We start from the raw sequence: 14,454 nt of genomic DNA, 5'->3' as shown, positions 1-14,454 counted from the left end.
GCCTATAGGTACAAACGCGCTGCGACGTCGCTTCATTTGGCACCGCAAAAGTTAGTCGAGCGCCGTATTATTGCGTATGCAATTATTGCAGTTCTTATGAGCATCAATGTATGCCAGAATGCAAGAATAGCTCTCACCACTTGGCATGCTCAGGAGTAAGAGAGCATGGCCCTTCTGTTCTAACCGGCACGAGAAATGGTTCTACATGGTTGCCTACAGAGTTTTTAAACCAAACAAAAACCGTATTACGCATTGCAAGATGTGCAAACCCACGAAAGGCAACCAGCAGCAAAATGCAACATGATACAAAAACCTCAGCATGCTTGTATCCCAATCCTCTGAATGAAAACACTAAGCTCTAAAAGATACCCGCACTGACGCAATAAGGATTTTTTCAAGTATTTTTGCCAACTTTTTAACACTCGTTAATGAAGAGTCAACATAGCAGAATACGGCTTAAATCTCATGAAATGTATTGCTATTACCGGAAAAAGAGCAGCTGCGTGTTCCTTTTGATGAGTCTCTTCCTGACGACCACCCGATGTTGGCCAGACCATATATGCCAAGGCTTTAACGTCGTGGCGACAAGGTGTCAGGACTTGTTGTGGGACCAGTGTTCGTTGATCAACATAGTCTGCTAGTGACATTAGCCCACGCTTGTTTAAGACATTTGATTTCCTGGCCGATGAAGTCGTTTGCTGACCGACTGTCGATGGTCTGCCGATCATCAGGAGTCAGCAAATTCCCATTGGGTCTGCACGTAGAATATTTGCGATAGTGGCTTGTCCACGACGTCATTCAGGTTATTCAACACGTTCACTACGAATATGTATTTACCGCACAAGAAAAAGGAGGGACTGAGTCTTGTAGAGAAATGCACCTCTTTTATTTACACATTATCCTCTAGGTCCGAACTGTGGCTGAAGTTGGACTTCTTTTTTGTATGATGGAGGCGGAACCCGAGACGAAGAGGGAAGAAGGACGACACAACAGGAATTCTTGTTGTGTCGTCCTTCTTCCCTCCTCGTTTCGGGTTCCGCCTCTCTCATCATGCACCAGCTTGTCAGCGCCCTGTCACTTCTTTCTTTTTTCTAAGCCTCTCCGCGGCTAAGATGTGGTCGAGCCTCTTTATCTTGTCCTCACGCAGTTCTTGACGCACGCAATCATTCCACGCAGTTAACTTGAAAGACTTCTCCAATGATACTGAGAACATATTTGCAAAGGCCTTCGTTTCTGTCTTTTCTTGATGGCGACGAGCAACACAGGACCTATTAGGCCCCTGCCACGGGAAAGGAATAGCATCTCGGTGCTGGATGTGTGAAGTGACAATGTCCGGTAACATACCTATTTGTCACCGGTTAAATAGATCACTATATGATACACCTCAGAAGTATCCCTACACTTTTGTGCTTTACATTTTGCTTTGAACCTGCTATTCCAATGTATACTGTATTCTCCCTTCTACATCAATTTAACAATCCCAATTTTCCATCATGCCCTGTGATAGACAGGTTAGCTTAAATGAATGACTCAATTGAGTTTGATTTGGAATTTTTTGGCACAAAGATTGAATGGATGAAGATCCCAAATAATGCAAGCACCAGAGCGTCTAACTAGAACGGAACCGAAACTGAAATCCGGAATGAACTGTAATTTTTAGCTCGAACTCAACGGGAACTGAACCGTAATCACTAGCGCCAACTTAGAGCTGAACCGGAACGGAACCGTTATAAATAGCTTCGGTTACCGGTTACGGATGCCGGTTCGGTTCGGGTTGGGGTGTTGTGGAGGTGATGTGGGGATTATTGCGGTCAGCATGCCTAGGTTGGCGGCACGTTGTTCGCGGAGGGGATAAAAGGGGGTCCCGTTGGTCGCATAACAGAAATAAATGGATAAAAAAACGTAGCTAAGAGGTCTTGCATCATTTATAGTGGTTACCTATAATTCTGTACACTCTTTGAAGTATGCTCAAGATGCCACAGGAGGAGATCCCCCTGAGGTTGTCCTGCCTACTTTTTGATGTTTTTGGTCTTTCGTTCTTGGATCAAAAAATTATTCTGAAAAAAATATTTCCTAATAACTATACCAAATTACTGTCATTGGTAATTTATGTTAATTTTAATGGTATCTCATGGTATTTTTTTATTGATTGATTTATTAATTGATGGAGATTTGCTGATGAAATGATGCTGATGATTTATATATGTTAAACGTACGGTTACTAAAGGTCGCTGATACTCCTCTTCTTTTCTTTCTTTTCTTTCCTTTCCTACTTTCTTTCTTTTTCTTTTTTTCTTTCTTTGAATGTGAATTACAGGGTATACATAGCGACAGTTAAGACACTGTCTGCCACTGTAAGGGGAGCCCACATGCCAACTGGCATAGGTCCCCTCCCTCGCTTTACTTGAAATGTAGATGTAAGTGAAGAATCAATATTCTATTCTATTCTATTCTATTTATCTCATGGTAAATCTAATGGTATCTCATCTTCCCAACAGTTTGATTAACATCTTTGAGTAAAAGGAACGTTTCTGGATCGATATAATGTTTCGCCGAATGGTGCCACCAGCACCAGTTAACTCAAGGGCCGTCGTCATCGCGTACCGCGAGGAGAGCAGCAGTGAAGAACATTTTTATACTAAACACGTCCGCCACACCAGCAAACTTGGATGACTCGCACCGATGGTATGTAGCAGCCGCCAGACTTGAATTTCCACAATGCAATGCAATGAATAACCCTTCGTATTGTTGACTTCGGCTTCGGTAACAGTGTATTGAACGGAGTGCACCCTCCGACGTTACGACCCCCGACGTTATACGAACTAACCTTATAAATAGGCTTGATATATCGGCTTGATTCCAACGACGACGACGACAGGCTGCTTGGGTAAGCTTTGATTTCCTTTTGTGTGTTCGCTTTGTATATATTTCGCTCTTTCTTATTCCTTTGCCATTGCCCCATTGCCATTGCCCCATTGCATGGTGACGTCCAGCACACATATTAATCTAGAGATCATATTGCTCTAGAGTTGGCATCTACGTAGCCTTAGTTTAGTCCGTGTGAAACGTTAGAGGGAGCCAGTCTGTGTGGCTGGTCTTCCGCTCCGATGCCAATACAGATAGTACGCTGGAGGGTGAGTGGCAAATCGTGTTCTAGCCAGCTCGCTAGGACCGTACTGCACTCTGCAGCGGCTCTCCCGTGTTTGGATTGTTCGCTTGGTATGGTCAGTACGAAAAGCAAACTCTCCTAGAGAGTGTTGTTATCTAGCTTGTAGGACTGTAACGTAAAGTTAGTGTCTGTCCAAAGGGGACTACCTCCATAGGTAGCTCTCCTACTTGATGACAATACACACGCTGGAGATAGTGTCGTTTCCGTAGCTGGTGGTCCATAGTCTTCGTTTGGTGTCCGACAAGGATGCCCTCTCTCCCCCGCCTTGTACGCCCTTGCCATCAACCGAGGCTGCGTTCTCTCTCAGTTGTCCTAAGGCTACCTAATAGGTGCCCACCGCCTGTGTTTGCGTACGCTGACGATGACTCCGTTATACTACCGCGCGAGAGTTCCCTAGAGCCAGTGTTGAAAGCGTTCGAAGACTACGGTACAGTTTCTGGGGCAAGATTGAATAGGTCCAAAAGTGTCGCTCTTTTTTTAAATGTTCAGCCAATCTGTGCTGCACCGTTTAAAGTTCCTGTAGGACCTCATGTTAAAATCCTGGGAGTTGTTTTGGACAGTGCAGGGGTCTCAGCTGTCAACTGGCCTCGAGTATTCAGCCGCTGTAGTGCTGTGCTGCGAGAACTGAAGTTTGTTGAACTGCCGATCATTTTCCGCAGCATGGTATTACAGTCGCTTGTGGTTTTTAGCGGCTGTTTCATCCGCGCCAGTGGTAATACAAGCAGCTATCACACGACACGCGTTCCGCTTTCTGTGGGGCGGATCCGTTGAATGGGTCTGTAGGTCTCAACTCCACGGAAGCCGTGATCTGGGTGGCTTGGGAGTACCGGCTGTGCCAGAAAAGTGCTTGGCGCTTCAATCGCGTATTCTCTTTGAGGCGCTCCGTGCGTCAGAGCACCCGGCCTGCGCATTAGTGCAGTATTTCCTAGAATTCGCCACCATGTTGTTCCTTGAAAGTCCCGAGCTTCGCCCCAGGGCGGAAGTATTCCTGCTTAATTTTGCGCTTGTGTTACTGTCGTGCGGCGCTTGCGTGTCGAATGCCCAGATGAAGACATTTCCTTGCCAAGAGTCCGTGATTTATACGCCGCCTACAGGAAAACGCGACCGGGTCCCGCAAGGACAGCAGTGCCAACGAAATTCGCCCGGCGGCGTATCACTGCTGGCTGGCTTGATGCACGGCGCGTTAGTCTCCAGTGGAAGCTGGCCATGGTGTCCTCCCACTGCGTGAACGTTTGCACCGTTTTCGGATATGTCGCACGGACGGTTGTCCGTCTTGTGGCATGTCTGCGACAGCAGAACATTGTTCTGTGCGATGCCATATTCCACTTTTACTGTGGTGTAGGGCGGCGCAAATATTTGGGCTTCCAGCAGTTGATTGGGCCACCGTAAGGTACCTGAAGCCGTTGCCGGTCGCACGCGCAGAGCGGAAGCAACTAGCATTGCTGATTCCGGAAATTAACTTCCAAATTTGGATTCGCCGGTGCCGGCTGTCCTTTGGTGGCCCAGATGTTGGGAGCATGGCTATTTTTCAGGCAGTGAGAGCCTTGCTGCGTGCACATATCATCCGTGAGCAGTCATTATTTGGGTCTGTGGAGTGCTGTCGCCGTTGGCTTACAGCGACTCGGCTCTTTGATCATGATCAAGGTGAGTGGCATATCAAGATCTAGTGAGCCCACTAGGACTGTACTGCTCCCCCTAGCGACTCTTCCGGAGTTTCAGGATTGTTCGTAGGGTATTGCACGTACAAAAAGCAATCTCCCTTTGGAGCGTTGTTATCTGGTATGTAAGATAGCGTTTGTATAAAAGAAGCTACCTCCATAGGTGGTTATCTTGCTTGATGACAAACACACGCTGCAGTTCTAGCCAAGGCCGATGTCTGGTATGCTGAGTTCTAGCCAAGGCGCTTCTCCTACGCGTTTCGCCGCAGTTGGAGAAGCTCTTGCACCCATGTCAAGCCTGTTCGGTCCCCGGCAGGTCATCGGTCCTCCACGGGATGGCCATCCGTGGAACCATCCAGGGATTAAAGCTGAGACAGCTCACAGCGGTGTTGGCCTCCTTCGACCAGGCAAAAGCTTTTGACAGTGTGCGCCATTCGTATCTGTTCTCCATGTTTACAGCTTACGGCTTTCATGAAGCGTGGATTCGCTTTGCGGAAGTGTTGTACTGTGGTGCGACAAGCCTGGTCTCCGTTGCTGGTGGTCTATCGCGTCCGATTGATATTACGCGCGGTGTGCGCCAGGGCTATCCCCTTTCTCCTGTATTGTACGCTGTTGCAATCAATCCTCTCCTGTTTCGTTTAAGCTCCCTCCCTATCCTTATTAGATTGCCTGGTGGTTGCCCCCCTCCCCGTTTTCGCGTATGCAGGTGACATCTCTGTCATGCTGCCAAGGAAGCTTGCCTTGAACCTGTGTTGGGGGCTTTCGACGATTATGGTAAAGTGTCTGGCGCACAACTCAACAGGTCTAAAAGCAGTGCCCTCTACATTAATGCGGAACCTTCTCGAGTGACCCCTATGGCGTACCCTCAAAGCCTCAAATCAAAATCCTCGGTAGTGAGTGGGAGTTCGATGGTAGTGAGGTATCTCGTGTAAACTGGCCTACAGTGTTTAAACGTTGCTGCGCTGTTCTCCGTGAACTCAAATCTGTAGACCTGCCCCTTACTTTCCGTACCCGTTTACTGGCCTCTTGGTAGTACAGCCGCCTGTGGTTCCTCGCCGCTGTATGTGTGCCACCTCCAGTCATTCTTGTCGCCATAACTCGCAACGCATTCCGTTTCCCGTGGGTTGGACCCGTTGAATGAGTCAGGAGGTCACAGCTGTATCTCACGCGTGATCGGGACGGTTTAGGCGTGCCAGATATCACGGAGCGCTGCCTAGCTCTGCAGATCCGGGCTCTCTTTGAGGCATTTCACAGTCCTGATCATCCAGCATGCGCTTTGGCGCACTGATTCCTCGATCATGCCGTCCGAGAGCCGTCCGAGCCAGAAGATCACAGCCGTCCGAGAGCAGAAGATCCTTCCCTCCTTTTCACAGCTAGCATAGCTGCCGTCAAACTCGTAGGCGAGATGTCTCCGGACGCTGACGTCTCTCTTTGGGAAGCCATGGCTTTCTACGCCGCGCTCATGGAGGCGCTGCAGGTTCCCTCCCTGGCTGGTGCCATGGGTAGTCCTTCCGGGAGTGCCTGGCGAAGTATCACGGCAGGTTGGTTGGACGCTCGTCGAGCGAGTGTCCAGTGGAAGCTGGCTCATGGTGTCCTGCCGCTCCGTGAGACTTTTACCCCGCTTCCATATTTGTCGCACGGATCACTGCCCGACTTGTGGCATCTCGGAGTCGCCAGAGCACTGCTTCCTTCAGTGCCAGATTCCGCTGCCCCTGTGGAACAGAGTGGCGGTTGTTTTTAATCTTCCAAGAGTCGAATGGGCCACTGTAAGGTTCATGGAACCGTTGCCGGTTGCAGCACGGAATCGGAAACATTTGGCGTGTTTGATTGCGGAAATAATTTTCAAAATTCGGATACGCCGGTGCCGGATAGCCTTCGGTGGCCCTGACTGTGAAAGCGTAGCTTTGTTTCAGGCAGTACGTACTGGAGTACGGGCGCTGATCATCAGGGAACATACAGTGCTCGGCCCAGTCGAGTGCTCCCGTCGCTGGCTCTGTTCCACTCACATCTTCCGCTATGATCAGGGTGAGTGGCACATTCTGTTCTAGCCAGCTTGCTAGACTTGTATTGTCCTCCGTCGCGACTCTCCCCTATATCATGGATTGTTCCCATGATATGGGCCGTACAAACAGCAATATCCCTTAGAAGCGTTGTTGTCCTGCCTTTCAGCACAGTGCTCGTCTAGTGTAAAGGAGCCTACCTCCACCGGTAGCTCTCCTGCTTGATGACAATACACTCTTCCATTTCATACATCTCGAGGCATTGCACACTCCCGAGCACCCAGCGTGCGCATTAGTGCAGTACTCTCTGTGATTACCACCAGGTGGCTCGTTGAGAGCCCTAGGTTTCGGCCAAGGTCTGAAGTCCTCCATCGTCAATACAGTGCCTTTGTTGATGTTGTAATACGCTTTCCACTCCAGATTCCGGACGTTGGCATCCAGTTATGGGCTGTCAGTGGTTTTTATACGGCCTTCTGGGAGTTGGAGTCCGGTCTCCCAGTCCCTCCGGTGCCGACGAAGGTGCCTTGGTGTCGAATCCCTACGAGCGGGCCCGCCGCTTCAGTGGTAGTTGGCCCACAATGATCTTCCTCTTCGTGAGCATTTGGGCCGTTTTCATATTTCTCGTTCTGTCGGCTGCCCGGCTTACGGGATGTGTGAAACAGCCGAACACTGTTTTAGGCGTTGCCATGTTCCCCTTTTGCTGTGGCATAGGTTAACGCTAGTACTTGATTTCTCGACTATCTCCTGGGCTACTCTGCGGTTCCTAGAACCGTTCTCGGTTCGGCGCACTCAGCGCAAACAATTGGCTTTGTTAATTACGATGAGAAACTACAAATTTTGATGTGTCGTTGTCGGCTGGTCCATACTTCGGAGACGCAACTATATTGCAGATATTCACAGCAGGTCTTCGTAGCCACATCGCCCGTGGGAAAGCATTGTACGGCGTCTGAAGTGCTCTCGCCGCTGGCTGACGTCTACTCGACTTTTCCATCACGTTCAGTGTGAGTGGCAAGTCATGTTATAGCCAGCTTGCTAGGGCTCTGCTGTCATCTGCAGCGACAATATGACTTGATGACAATACACCCGCCACCCTGGAGATTAATACGTCCATTCTTGATGCTGATATATTAATTGTGCACTGTTGGCAATTTTTTTTTGATTGGGTGTTAGCGCCGCGAAGCAACTGTGGCTATGAGCGACGTACAGATGTGGACAGACGGAGAGAGGATAGCAGGAAGGAGTGGGGGACAGGGGGGTTAGTATGCGTCCTGGGCCGACTTCAGGGGGAACTGTGCCGACATTCGTCTGGAAAGTCTTCGGAAAACCCAGGGAAAACCTCAGACAGCACAGCCGGCGGTAGGATTCGAACCCATCACCTCCCAGTCTTCAGCACGACCTTGGTTACCACCAACGAGCGGACGCCTTAGCCCACTCGGCCATGCCGCTGGTACTGTTGGCAATACAATACATTATATACTTAAAAATTTGCCTTTGCAGCGCTGTTTCCGGGAAGGTCCTCTTTCAAAAATCTCCGAAATTTGTATTGGCAGCAAGTCGCCACGTTAAAAATAGGCGCCTGTATATACAAAATCACTATTATTCAAGAGCAGCATTCAGGGACACTCCCTTTGAAACCCGGCTTGAATTGATAGCAGAGGACTACGCAAGGAAGCTAAGTTTACAGGGTGGTGCGTGAGTACGTGAGGAACACATCTGGGCAGGGAGAGGAGGACATATCTGAGGCGAACAATTCCCTTTTCGCGCCCCGACCTGTTAACAACACCGATAACACGCCCGGGAGCATTCGCGTAAGATAAACAATAAGATGTGATGTATAACTGTGGGAACGAGCATGAGACTTTCCAGATATCGGGAGATTGCAGGATGAAATTGGCAGGTTGACGCCTGTGATAGCCTTCTGGACGACAAATTGATTAAATGCGAGTTCTAAGAGTGCAGCAAGGACAGCAGATACGGTCCGCAGGCGATACACAGACTACATAATTTTATGATGATACCGTCAGTATCAAATTGGTATCAAGAGTTATTACGAGCTAAAATAGATGTAACTTGGCGCCAGTGATTGCCACTTGGGAAAACGACTTGGCAAAATGTCTGAAGTATATAGATTGGGCTGGTTGGTGTAAATCCACAAGCGACCAAAGAACAAACACGAAACAACAACAGAGCGACTTGTGTGTGATCTTGTCTCCTGTTTGTTCTTTGGTCGCTTGAAAATGAATGATTTGACCAAACGCCACTTCAAAGGCTCTAGCAAGGGCAACAGGTATGGGCCGCAGACTCATAGCTATTAAGCATGGATATACAGACTACGTAATTAAGTGACGACATCTTCGATATCACGTTTATATCCAGAGTTATTGCCAAATGAAATGGAAGATATGGACAATTTGGCGTCTGCGAGTGGCAATTATTTGATCAAACGCAACTTCTTTAGACCAGAGATTTTGGAACAGAACTAAATACCAGTTTTGGAGGTAACGCTAAACAAGTGCTACGCGCCCTCACATACATTATTTATTTCTCGCTTAAGATGAAGCAGTGCTTAGATCAGGGCAATCAGGGCTCTCACACACGCGGGCCGCATGTGCATGGCTTGCAGTCAGCTATTCTGTGTTCCGAGGGCTCTTGACCACTAAATAAAATAAAGCTGCCCCCCCCCCCCAACACACACACACACGCACACACCAATAATGAAGAATTCGGAATGAAAACCAGGTTTTCAGGCATTGTTTTTACCCTTGTTGGATGTAGTGCTGCTCCTGTCGACGTTTGGAGGTAGATTCACATTCGAGCAGTTCTTGTGACTCATGAACCTCAACAAGTAGTGATAGCGATCTGGTCTGAGCGTGCATTTTGATAAACTACACTGTAAGTAATATGATAATTGAGAAGTAGTAGTGGAGACAATTGCAGAGAATGACATCATTTTAATTATTACACTAAGTTTATGGGCTTACAGCATAGCAGCAGCCTCTCCGGATATCATGCGCGAGAAACTATATACGGAGCACAGAGGGAAGGAGGCGCATAGAAAAAAAAATGAAAAAAAAACAATAAAAAACTAGATGGAGTAGTTATGTACGAGGGTCATTGTGTGAAAATTTTTAATTATTGCTCTTTCCCTGATTTTTTTTACGTTGAAAATGCATGCAAAATCAACAATACAGTGTGTAAACCGACAATTTCAGTGCTCCTGAACGTTGGGATAATCGTTCGTGAAGAACTATGTACGAAGAACTTGCAACGCCTTTCAAATTTTCGATGTCTCATTTGGAAAAGGAGCTCATTTGTTTCTGTTGGTGTGTCAAGTGAAGTTTTTCATCGACGAATTGTATATGCGAATGCCTAATAACTATACCGCCCAGCTGTTTACGCTAAGATACTTTGCCACATTGCAGGTCATTACCCCCACCCCCAAGGGAGGTGTACACTCCCTCTGAATTTTTCCAACCACTCCCCTGTAATTCATGAGAATTCTAGATACAGCTTGGCCACCAATGCATATACCCATAGATATGTATCCATATAGACATACCACCCTATGCTTCGCTCCACTCGAAATCACGCAGACATCTTATCACGCCGGGTAGCGCATCTTGGCTTCTATGCGCATTGATGATAGTGCCAGCTGCAACAACAATCACGAAGAAGAAATTATCGTTCCTCTTCGCTGCTTATACGAGTTGCGCAACGGACTAAAAGCTGATACCTTCCGTTTGAATTCAGCATGAGAGAGCCGCGACGATATGGCAAGGAAAAAAAGCTTGCCAAGATACGGGGCACAAAAGTGAACTTGCACGGCAAATCGCCGGCAGTCCGAACATTTACACGGCAACAGACACCTACGAGCGCTGGTGCTAAAGTCTGAGGAAAAGATATCATAGATGAAAATACATATCCGTTACGAAGCCGTTTGAATTTCACTGTTCATGGTAATCAACCGACTTTTCTCGAAGTGCAGCACGCATAAAGGAGTCCATGAGTCGCTTACACGTCGACCTGCAAGAAATGATCCACAGTATCCTTCTGAAACATTGCATCACTTGCCAACTTCTTCGAGAACAGTAAAAAGTAACCTTTCTGCAACCCCGATGATGGCAGGGGCATCCAACAAATACACCACAAAGAGTCACTGGTGTATTCTGCATAGCGAAGCCATTATACTAGGCCCTTGTACTGGGATTTTAACAGTGGCGACCGCAAAATTTGGAAAAGGCGCCGGCATAGCCCTCTAAAACGGGCAAAACCCTTTGCATCACGGTGCCAAAGGCATATTGGAGACGGCTTATGCTATTGCCCTTCCCACTAGGATTTAAACGGAGGCGACCGAAAAATCCGTAAAAGACCGCAGCAGAGCCCTTTAGAACGGGCGAAACCTCTTTAATCATGGTTCCAAACAGATATTATCAACGGCTTATGATGCTCTTCTACGGGATCGCAACAGAAGCGACCACGGAATTCGGAAAAGGCAGCAGCAGGGTCCTTTAAAACGTACGAAACCCCTTGTATCATGGTACCAAAGGCATATTTATGACGGGTTATGATATGCCTTTCTACCGGAATTGCGCAAGAGGGGACCGCAAAATTTGGATACGGCGGCAGCAAGGCCTTTTAAAACGGGCGATACTCCCTGTATCATGGAGTGAAAGAAAGAAAATTATCAGTGGCTTGTGCAATGCTATTCTGCTGGAGTATCTATTCTACCGAGATCATAACACAGGCGACCGCAAATATCGGAAAAGGATGCAGCATGGCCCTTCAGAACTGGCGAGACCCCTTGTATCATGCTGCCGATGACATTTCATCAATGGCTTGTGCTATGCCCTTCTACTGGGATTGTAACAGAGACTACCGCAAAATACGGAAAATGCGGCAGCAGAGCCCTTTAAAACGGTCGATACCCCTTGTATCATAGTTCCAAAGTCATATAAGTATACGCAACGGCTTATACTAATGCCATTCTGCTGGAATTATAACGGATGCGGCCGCAAAATCCATAACAGGCTACAGCAGAGCCCTTTAAAACGACCCCTTTAATAATGGTGGCAGGCATTTCATGCACATATAAAGACGCGACGGCTTATGTTATGCCCCTCTCCTGTGGCTGCATCTGAAACCACCGCAAAATTTGGAAAAGGCGCGGTAGCAGGGCCCTTTACAATGACTCAAATGATATGTATCATGGTGCCAAAAAGATACTATGAACGGCTTGTACAGGGTATGTAACAGACGCTAGCGCAACGTTCGGCAGCAGATCGAGCCCTTTAAAACGTGCGAAGCCCCTTTAATCCTGGTGCCAGGGCGTACATGGAGAGGTCGCGTTTGAAGAAACTGCTTCCAAAACGACACTCGCTAAGCAAAAAGCGTCCTAAGGTGGTTTTCTAGTATGTATATGTGAAAGTAAGATCACGGGGTTTGAACCCCGTATCTGGTTCCCCTGTTGCATTCTGAGAGGACGCGTTTTACAAAATCGCTTCCAAAGCGGCACTCGAAATGGCCAAATGGCCAATTTAGTCAACTTCGAGGCTTAATATCATTTGATATAAAAATAATATTAAATATGTTCTAAGCTGATTTTGTAATACGTATATGTGAAAGTAAGATCACGGGGTTTGAACGCCGTACCTTTTTCCCCTGTTGCACACTGAGTGGTCGCGTTTGACAAAATCGCTTCCAAACCGGTATTCGAAATGGCCAAATGGCCAATTTAGTAACTTCGGGGCTTAATATCATTTGATATAAAAATAATATTAAATATGTCATAAGTTAATTTTGTAATATGTATATGTGAAAGTAAGATCACGGGGTTTGAACCCCGTACCTTTTTTTCCCTGTTGCAACCTGAGAGGTCGCGTTTGGCAAAATCGCTTCCAAAACGCCACTCGAAATGGCCAAGTGCCCAATTTCAACACCTTCGGGGCTTAATATAATTGGACAATAGTATTCAAGATGTCCTATGCTGATTTTGTAGTATGTATATGTGAAAGTAAGATCACGGGGTTTGAACCCCGTATCTTGTTCTCCTGTTGCACCCTGAGAGGTCGCGTTTGACAAAATCGCTTCCAAAAGGGCACTCGAAGTGATCAAGTGGCCAACTTAGTCAACTTCGGGGCTTAATATCATTTGATATACAAATAATATTACCGATGTCCTAAGCTAATTTTGTGGTATGTATATGTGAAATTAAGATCACTGGGCTTGAACCCCGTATCTTGTTCTCCTGTTGCACCCTGAGAGGTCGCGTTTGACAAAATCGCTTCCAAAACGGCACTCGAAATGATCAAGTAGCCAATTTTGTCAACTTTGGGGCTTAATATCATTTGATATAAATATAATGTTAAAAATGTCCTAAGCAGATTTTGTATTATGTGTATGCGAAAGTAAGATCACGGGATTTGAACCCCGTATCTTGTTCTCCTGTTGCACCTTGAAAGGTCGCGTTTGACACTCAAAATAAAATTGTCTGTTCTGTCAACCACTTCGAGTTCTGGTAAAAGGACCGTTCTCGTTTCGATCTCCTTCAGACCGGCCGTACAGTCTCAGCGCATGCGTATTACGATAATACTGGTCCGTCGAGCGCCTAGGAGGGGAACCCTGTCTGAGCCGCAACTTTGAAGGCCCTGGGTGCATCAGGATTAACACTCACACATCGTGCCGTGGTTGGTATGTGGCCTGGAGGACGTACTGAACGAAAATAGGCGATGACATTTCCAGAATTTGAGTGCCTTTGTCGAAAAATCGTAATCTAGACATGGGCGATGTGCAACAATCGACGGAATTCCCATAGGCGCAATGCATTAAAATTCATTTGGCCAGGGTGCACTAGGCTAATATTCTGCTGGCGCCTTTCATGTCTCCAGGGATTCTTTACATGGTATTCTTCTCTATTAGACGATGACATCATAAAAATTTTATTCTGTTTTGCTGTTAATTGGCATAAACGCTGTCTCCCATTGAATTCACATCCTGTAAGGCCTCTTCCCGCATAGCGGCTGAGTGTAGTGACGGAATGCGCCGGCGGGGGGGGGGGGGGCGAATTTTGTGATTAGGTCGCTCATGTTATTGGTGTGTTATCTTCCCAACAGTTTGATTCACATATTTGTGGCAAAAGAAGCGTTTCACGTTCGAAAGGATGTTTCACAGAATACTGCAACCGGCGGCAGTTAACTCAGGCGACGTCGTCGTCATCGCGTTTGCGTTTCAAATTCGCGTTTGCGGTGATCGCCGCGGTAACAGTTAGAATGTAATATGTAGCAGTAAACAGCAATCTCCCCTAGGCGTGCGCGTCATAGTGCGCGTCTAGTGTAAAGGAGCCTACCTCCATAGGTAGCTCTCCTGCTTGATGACAATACATGGGTAATATGTAGCAGTAATAGATACCCGATTCCATCCGCAACAGAGCTGTTGAACTGAACTGTGAAGAGGTTGTTCGGGCTGTCCGTAGCCTGAAGAACGGAGAAAGCACCAGGGCCCGATGAGCTCCCCGTTGAGTTTTACAAGCAGTATTGGAACGTTCTCGGGCCCTCTCTGGTTAAGGTGTATAATGGCTCTCTAAAACAGGGATCATTACCAGATGAGTTCATGGAGGGCACCGTTATTTTGT

This window comes from Ornithodoros turicata, unplaced genomic scaffold (assembly GCF_037126465.1).
Source record: "Ornithodoros turicata isolate Travis unplaced genomic scaffold, ASM3712646v1 ctg00001091.1, whole genome shotgun sequence".
In the NCBI taxonomy this organism is placed as follows: domain Eukaryota; kingdom Metazoa; phylum Arthropoda; class Arachnida; order Ixodida; family Argasidae; genus Ornithodoros; species Ornithodoros turicata.
Note: the sequence above shows the minus strand (reverse complement) of the source record.